Source organism: Pteropus alecto, unplaced genomic scaffold (genome assembly GCF_000325575.1).
Source record: "Pteropus alecto unplaced genomic scaffold, ASM32557v1 scaffold146, whole genome shotgun sequence".
In the NCBI taxonomy this organism is placed as follows: Eukaryota; Metazoa; Chordata; class Mammalia; order Chiroptera; family Pteropodidae; genus Pteropus; species Pteropus alecto.
The window spans coordinates 9,168,480-9,177,539 of NW_006442107.1; the positions used below are offsets into that span (position 1 = coordinate 9,168,480).

A 9,060-nucleotide genomic window follows, 5' to 3' on the forward strand; every position below is an offset into this window, starting at 1 on the left:
ATGGGGGCACCTAGACATAGATAGTCTGTGACATCACACAGGTCACAGCCTCCTGCACACAGAAAAAGATGAAACTCCCTTTTAGGTCACAGAGGAGCTCCACAGACAGGGAAAAATTACTCTGACCAGGTCACTCTCCAAATATCCTTCCAATCCACCTACACATTGACATCCCTTCTCTTCTATGATCCCACTGGAATGACTTGGCTTCTTCACTGTCTGTCCAATGCCTTCCTGAGCATAAGCTCCTGAGGAAACCTATTTATGCTCACATTAACATAATCCATCAATGTTCTTCCAGGCTTTAAATCGTCTGCATACTTCACAGCACTTAAGTTTGCCATGGATTATGACGGTCTTTACAAACACGAGGAACTGATTCCCAAAGATCTTGTTAAAAAGCAAAGTTGCTGAATCCACTATTCATTTGCAGTAGGGGTACTCAGAAATTTCCATTCACCAGCTAAAGTATTACCACCTCGAGGTGAACAGAGTTTACATTTCATTCTGCTCGGTTTCATTTGAAATTATATAATTTTTGATAAACATTTTAATAAGGTGAGATAGTTCACATTTCATAAAATATAAAACTACCCTAGTACACTAAAAATTCTGGAGAATATAAATTGTGACCCATACCCATGAGTGTCCTTCTCAATCACCTAATATAATACTCCGAACTCTAAAACTATTTATTGATGGGCATCAATTTTTTAAAAATTTGAAATTCTCAAATTGTTTAAATATATCATATAAACTCTTTAAATTAGACTAAGAAGATACATAATGGAAAGTCAGGGTGGCTTATCATCCTCATGGACTGGGGATGCAAATCCATTCTAGACTATGTCTCCAAATAAAATATTTTTGAAAAAATTGCCTGTAGAATATAAGTTATCAAAAGTTATCATTTCAACTATGGCCATGCTACCCTGAAAACGTAGGATCTTGTCTGATCTCGTAAGCTAAGCAGGGTCAGGCTTGGTTAGTACTTGGATGGGAAACCACCTAGAAAGACTGGGTGCTGTAGGCATAAAAAATAAAAAGGTTAAAAAGGTATCATTTCATAAGAAAGCAATTAACAAATGGCAATAAGCACATACCTATCAATAATTACTTCAAATGTAAATAGACTAAATTCTCCAATCAAAAGACACGTAGTGGCTGAATGGATTAAAAACAAGACCCACTTATATGCCGCCTGCCTACAAGAGACTCACTTCAGATATAAGTAGATGCAGATACTGAAATTAAATGGATTAAAAATATCTCATATAAACAGAAAAGAAAGATATGTAAGACAAATAGACTTTAAAACAAAGATGGCAATAAAAGACAAAGGACATTATATAATGATAAAAGGTTCAATTCAAAAAGAAGATATAACATTTGTAAATATTTGTGCACCTAGAAGCACCTAAATAGATAAAGCAAATATTAACAGACTTAAAGAAATAGACAGTCATAGAATAATAGAAGGGGATTTTAACACCCCACTTACATCAATGGATAGATCATCCAGGCAGAAAATCAATAAGGAAACATAGGCCTTAAACTACATGTTATTTCAGATGTATTTAACAAACATATACAGAACATTTCATCCAAAAGCAACAGAATATACATTCTTCTCAAGTAGATATAGAACATTCTCCAGGATTATATGTTAGGTCATAAAACAAGCCTTAATAAGTTTAACAAGAAATATCAAGCATCTCTTCTGACCACAGTGGTATGAAATTATAAATTATAAGAAAACTGAAAAATTTACAAATATCTGGAAATTAAACAACATGCTACTGAACAACCAATGGGTAAAAGAAGAAATCAAAAGAAATATCTTGAGACAAATGAAAATGAAAATACAACATACAAAAACTTACGGGATGCAGCAAAAAATAGTTCTCAGAGGGAAGGTTCATAGTAATAAATGCCTACATCATGAAACAGAAATATCAAACAATCTAACTTCACAGGTCAAAGAACTAGAAAAAAGAACAAACAAAGCCTAAAGATAGTAGAGGAAGGAAATAACAAATATCAGAGCAGTGTTTAATGAAATAGAGACTAAAAAGATAATAGAAAAGAATCAATGAACTAAAAGCTGGTTCTCTAAAAACAGACAAAATGGACAAACCTTTAACTAGACTCATCAAGAAAAAAGAGAGGACTCAAAATTGGAAATAAAAGAGATATTACGACTGATACCACAGAAATACAGAGGATCATAAGAGATTACTATGAACAATTATAAGACAACAAATTTAATATTCTATAAAAAATGAATAAATTCCTAAAAATGTACAACCAAAACTGACTCATAAAGAAATTTAAAAAAAAAAAAAAAAAAAAAAACTGAACAGATTACTAGTAAGGGGACTGAATCCATAATCCAAAATCTCCCAAAAACAAAAGTCCAAGACCAGATGACTTGATGGGGGAAGTCTACCAAACATATAAAGAAAAATGAGTATTAAACCTTCTCAAACTCTTCCAAAAAATAAGAAAATGAAATTTTTCTAAACTCATTTTATAAGGCCAGCACTACCCTGATATTAAAATTAGACAAGGATGCCACAAGATTATCAATGTCCCTAATAAACATAGATGTAAAAAAACCTCAACAAAATATTAGCAAACCAAATTAAACAATATATTAAAAGGATAATACATTGTGATCCAGGATGCAAGGATGGTTCAACAATTGTAAATCAATCAAGGTGATATACTACATTAACAAAACGAAAGGTAAAAATCATACAATTATCTCAATATATTGAGAAAATTCATTTGACAAAATTAAACAGCATTTATGACAAAACCTCTCAACCAAGTGGGTCTAGGGGGAACACACCTCAGCATAATAAAGGCACCTAAGACAAGCCCTAAGACAAGCCTACATATAACATCATAATGGTGAAAAGTTGAAAGCTTTTTCTCTAAGATCAAGAACAAGACAAGGATGCTTCCTCTTGCTACTTTTATTCAACATAATATTGGAAGTCCTAGCCAGAGCAATCAGGCAAGAAAAAGAAATGGCATCTAAATTGGAAAGGAAGAAGAAAAGCTGTCACTATTTGTAGGTATTACATACTCAAAATCCTAAAGACTCTACCAAAGAACTGTGAGGACTAATCAATACAGTAAAATTGCAAGATCTAACTTCCCATAATTACAGGCAACCTATGAAATGGAGAAAATATCTGAAAATCATATATCTGATAAGAGGTTAATATTCAAAATATATTAAAAAACTCATACTCAGTAATAAAAAAAAAAAAAAAATTTAAAGTTAGCAGAGGATTTAAATACACGTTTTCCCAAAAGAGATATACAGATGGCCAACAGGTATACGAAAAGATGCTCAACATCATTAATCATCAGGGAAATGTAATTCAAAACCACAATGATATATCACCTCACATCTGTTAGAATGGTTTTTATCAAAAAGAAATAACAGATGTCAGCAAGAATGGGGGAAAGAGAATACCTGTGCACTGTTGGTGGGAAGCCAATATGGTGGTTTCTCAAAAAATTGAAAATTGGAACTACCAAATGATCCAGCAATTCCACTCCTGGCTATTTATCCGAAGAAATGTAAATACTAGGTTTAAAAGATATATGCGCCCCACCCCTAGTCACTGTAGCATCATTTACAATAGCCAAGATTTAGATATAACAACTAAGATATGGAAACAATCTAAGTGTCCATCAATGGATGAATGGATGAGAAAATGCGGATTATATGTATGCAGTGGAATTTATTCAGCCATGAAGAATTAAATCTTGCCATTTGTGACAACATAGATAGGCCCTGAGAGTTAAATAAGTCAGAGAGAGAGAGACAAATACCATACAATCTCACGTATATGTGGAATCTTGGGCGGGAGAAGCTTATAGATACAGAGAAGAATTCTATGATTGCCAGAGACAGTGGGTGGCTATGCATGAAAAGGTTAAAGGGGTCAAAAAGTACAAACTTCCTGTTATAAATAAATCATATGGCTATAATGTGCAGCATGATGGCTATAATTAATACTATATTGCATATTTGAAAGTTACTGAGATAAAATCTTAAAAATTCTCATCACAAGAAAAAAATGTAACCATGTATGGAGATAGATGGTAACTACACTTGTTGTTATAATCATTTTTCTATAACATGCAAATATTAAATCATATCTGAAACTAATATAACGCATCAACTATACATCAATAAAATATAAAACAAATGGGTGTCAGCTTATTAAATATTTTTAACTAACCTAACAAATTTAGCAATTGAATTTTTTTTAATTCAATGGCTTATTGAACTTACTCGTTAACTCACTCAAAATGTTCAAAGGTTTTACATAGAGCTATGGTCACAAAACTAGATAACTAATCTTAAAATGGGAAGATTTGAGAAAAACAAAAGAAGTCACATTAATAACAGTGACACACTACACACACGCAAGCACCATGCTAACAATCACATTTCAAATTCTGACCAGTTGAGGCTTACAGACAAAATTCTAAAGACAACTTCAGCCTGCTTTATGTTTCCCGAAGTATGAAGATGCCATAAATATTTATTCTTTTTCAATTACACAATTTTCCTAACATAATGAAATTTCCTTCTAGAATTCTTCAGTTTTATCTTCTTTGCCGATGTCCTTAGAAAGTGTAGAAATCTTAGCAATAAAAAGCGACTGTTGGAGACTCAATCAACTGTGTACATCCCCACCATCCCCCTCCCTGATGGGAATCCCACTGCCAATTTAAAATCTGAAAACACATTTAGAAGGTACTGTCAACCCTCCCCCATCTACACACTAAGACTGGCAGTAGAGGCACACTCAACACATGACAACCTTGCCATATGGTCTTCCAGCCTGTGTCTGAACACTTCATTGAAGAGGAACTTCCTACTTCATCAAGCACCAGTTCCACTGTGGGACAGCTCTAATTGTAAGAAAATTCTTCAGTAACTTCCACACTTTATTTTTCAAAGCCACACATGTGCCCCTCGGTAACATAATAATCCTTCAAAGGTTAGATCACGGCTATCAGGTCTCTCTTTACTAGTCTTATATTTTCTAGGCTAAACATTTAAATTTTCGTCTTTTTCTCAGAAGATACTTTCTTCCTTAGACTATTTTTCATAAGTGGCTACTAAAGTGTACCCTTCTCTGTCACACAGGACCTAAAAATAAGAAGGAAAAAAGAAGACTTCAGATGTGAACTGCAGTAAAGATTTTCAGTAAATCATAAATCATCATCCACTGCTACATGTGTTCCTTTTTATCTCAAAAATTCCTTAAACTTTTAACTTAATCTTCACTTTACTGAAGTCCTGGTCGTTTCTCATATATTAGTGACCAATCATCAAAAGGGATTATAAATATACAGAAGCTAATTAAGAAGTGAAAAATAATGAAGACGCTTCAAATATTTCTTTTGTTTTCCCTAAAATTCATTATTCCTAAAGTTGTAATTTCCAACAGATATGAATTACTTCCAGAATTTCTAGTTTAAAGAAAAAGGGAAAAAATCATGCCATACATTGATGAATTGCTTCCTCTTCAAAGTATTTTCAAACATTGGTGAATTATTGATTTTACTTATTTGGATATTTGTGCCTAAAGAAAATTAAAAGTTGTACATTTTAAAGAAATTAGAAGCTTCATAAAAAACTCCATTCATTCTTTATTATTCTTTCTGCTGATGCTTCATGGGTTTTTATTATAATAATGCCTCAGTTTATCTTCTAACAACACAGATGTGAAAGTCTCTGGAAAAACTGTAAATATCAGTAAATTAGGGTAATTATAGATTGTCTTTCTTCCTCTTTCTCCTCTATTCCCTTTATTTCTCCATCTCTTCCTATACAGAAATGACTGGTCTCAAAGGAATCAAAAATCAGATGTTACTGCTTTCTCTGACCGCTGAACATTTAGAAACATTAAAGTTTTCAAAATATGTGGGAAAGAACAATTTAAAAAGAAAACAGCTCTAATATCCCAACATTTATAGGTAAATTTTGAGGTAAGACACTCCATTTCTTCATAGATGTTATTATTCATCTTTATTGCTGTAACATTTTTGCATACATACGGTTTTCACATAATTTTGGCAACAAATTTGTGAGGTGATTTGACATTTCTGAATTTCATTAAACAAATTCTCTGGTTGTCTTTCTAGCTAAAAAGTACAGCTGTTATGCTAATACTGAAATTATTAAACATCAATAAGTACTTGCCAGGAGAAAATGTTATTTACATTGTTTTCCTCATCTTGAGTTTATTCTTAATAAAATTGCTCTGGAAGCATCTATCTCCCCACAAGTGCCTGAGGCGATGAAGTCTGATATCATAGCACTCACAGTGCTACATATTATTTTTAGCTGGACTTGGCTCTGCTATGTGATCTGATAGGAATGGAGACTCTGATTACAAGTCACCTGGGAATATTACCTTATAGAGAAAGATTATACAGTACATCTTCCACTTTGCACAATGCAATGGGAGGTGGCCGTGACTCTAACTTGAGTACATTACAGATTCTATCTGAGCTGTTCCCCAGCATTTTCACTTATAATGCAATATCCCGCAGCTTTATTTTGCAATGTGTCTTCGAGAGCAAAATTCACCATCATAAATGCTTTACTAAGTTAAACAATACTGTTAGAAAACTGAACAGAAGCAGTGGAAGAGAAAATCTGATCATCTAAAAGCAGGGGAAGAGGGATAATTCCAAATCAGACTTTAAAAGATACCCATTCTTTGAAACAGGGAAAAACCTCAGAATCATGAAATTCTGAAGTGAAAAAAATGTTTATTTTTTTTTCCCCTCCCCTTCCATTACTGTTGCAACATTGCACATCTCACCCCTAGCTCAGGGTATCTAAAATTTTATTTTATTGAAAAGATATCTTTCTTGACATAAATGAACTAATAACCCTATTTACACTGAAGTCAAACAACTTCATACCATACCCCTCACAGGGTGTTCCATTTCACAAGAGAACTGGGAGAGGGCTCTGTACTTAAGCCAGGAAAGGAATCATGAATGCAAGAATTCCAGATAGTAGCTTGGATTCTGAGCCAGGGAGTTTTCCAAGACTCTCAACTCACATCAAAGAGGCAACTCCATTTATTTATTTATTTTTTTTCTGAGATCACACAATCCTCATTCCTATTTTCCACAATAGGACTCAAGTTCTGAGAGTTTCCAAAATTATGGTTTGAAAAAAAACCTCTGAAATAACATGATCCTTGTTATATTTATTTTTTATTTGTACTTCTAAATTGTCTAAGCAGTTCTGTGCCCTAGTTAGTCCAAAACAGGGAATGGGATTGGGTTTTCCTTGCTCATGGAGCTTCCCAAAGAACAGTATTCCTGAACAGGCTTTTCTATTGTAGCTATAAATGGAGACGTGCTTGAAGATTGGCCAGAATCTAAATCGACCTCTAAGGCATATCCATAAAGCACGTTTTCCTCTTTAATGAAGCCCTAAAATAAACTTTAAAACGTTTACTCTTCTCCTTCAAGGTGGTTTCAAGGAGAAGGGCTCTAGGAGGTAAGTCAATTTCATTATGTGATTTTAATTTAAAAGGAGCCACACACTCTCCCTCAGGCATGTGAGGAATTATCCAATAAAATGTTTGATGTTAAAAGAAAACTAACAATTCTATCGCTGACTCTGAAGTAGATACTTTTGTGCCTATTGAAACTTTCTGTAAACCCTCTACAGAAAGGAGACAGAGGCAGGTAACTAACCTGGGACTTTCTGCCTCAGTACCCCATTGTACTCACTGATTCATTTCCTAAATGGCTTAACCCAAAAAGAAAACCATCTGAGTGAGCAACACTAATGTTCCTAAGGTCAAAAATCTCCGTTAACATTCATCCGACTGGAAAAATTACAAGCAGTGAGAAAAATCCTGTTTAACGCAGTAGAAGAGATGCTATTGACAAAGGTGATAAAGGCGTAATGAGATTGTGGTCATCACCAGTGAGCAGTTAATCAGATCAAGCGGTAATGTAAAAAGCAGCTGTCACACAGAAAGAAAGCCTTCTTGCCCCAGCCAAGAGGAGCTTGGCAATTCGAAATAGCAGTGTTAGTTCCTTCCAGCAACCCGATTACAGGCTCCTTTTGAAACCAAGCTCAAAGGAAAAAATTGGAAGGAGAAACAGAGGGTTGAAAACTGACAAGTGACCTCCACATTCTAGGCCAGAAACTGCGGAAAGGTCCAGGTTAAGGACTGATTGTGAAGCCAGTAGCAGAATAATGCCTTATCTCTTTAGATTTCATAGGCCAGCATTTAACCCCTTGCAAGAATCATCATTCTTTTAGCATAAGACATTCTCAAAAAATTTTTTTCTTTTTCCAAGATTCTTATAACGTCCAATGCCCTCTGAAACATTTCATAAGTATATTTAGAGAGAAAACTCCACGATACTTCAATTAAAATGTACACTCTAGGTTTGTTTTTAATTATTTTCAGTCCAACTAGGTAATTTTAATAGGCTCATCCAAGCACTCTGAAGAACTAAGAAAAAAATTAAGATAGAGTTCTCACCTAAGCTTACAACTTAGATGGCAAGAAAAGATCAGCAAATTATCAACAAAGATTATGACACTGCTCTCCAGAGGTTGCCTGAGGAAATCTCTGTCACCTTCCAGGTAACCACAGCCTTTCTCATCCCTGCCCACCTAGCCTCATCTTTCAAAATCCAACTTTCCCAATGAAGCCAAGTTAGACAACAAACATCTTAAAAACTATCCAAAACTTAGAAATAAGGGGAAAAAAATAAACTGCAAGCCCTTGCAATATTGTACTGAGAATAGGTCTTTCAAAAGATTGTTTATTTAATTCTATAAGATAATATGTCTGTTTGGGTTTAGAATTTGTTATTGATTATATTCCAGGTATTAAGTTACATGTTAACTTGTAGACTTTTGTTTGGTAGAGGTGCAAATTATTCCCATCTGGTAGATAATACAAACTCAAAATTAGAATTGTATTATCCTGAAACATCTCCAAATTAGTGAGCTTACATCAGAATGCCTTTCCC

General features: G+C 34.0%; 1 pseudogene; it reads left to right on the forward strand.

Moving 5' to 3' along the window:
- The first annotated feature begins 914 nt into the window (after nt 1-914).
- Nucleotides 915-1,033, forward strand: LOC112469415 (annotated as a pseudogene).
- The last annotated feature ends 8,027 nt before the right edge of the window (nt 1,034-9,060 follow it).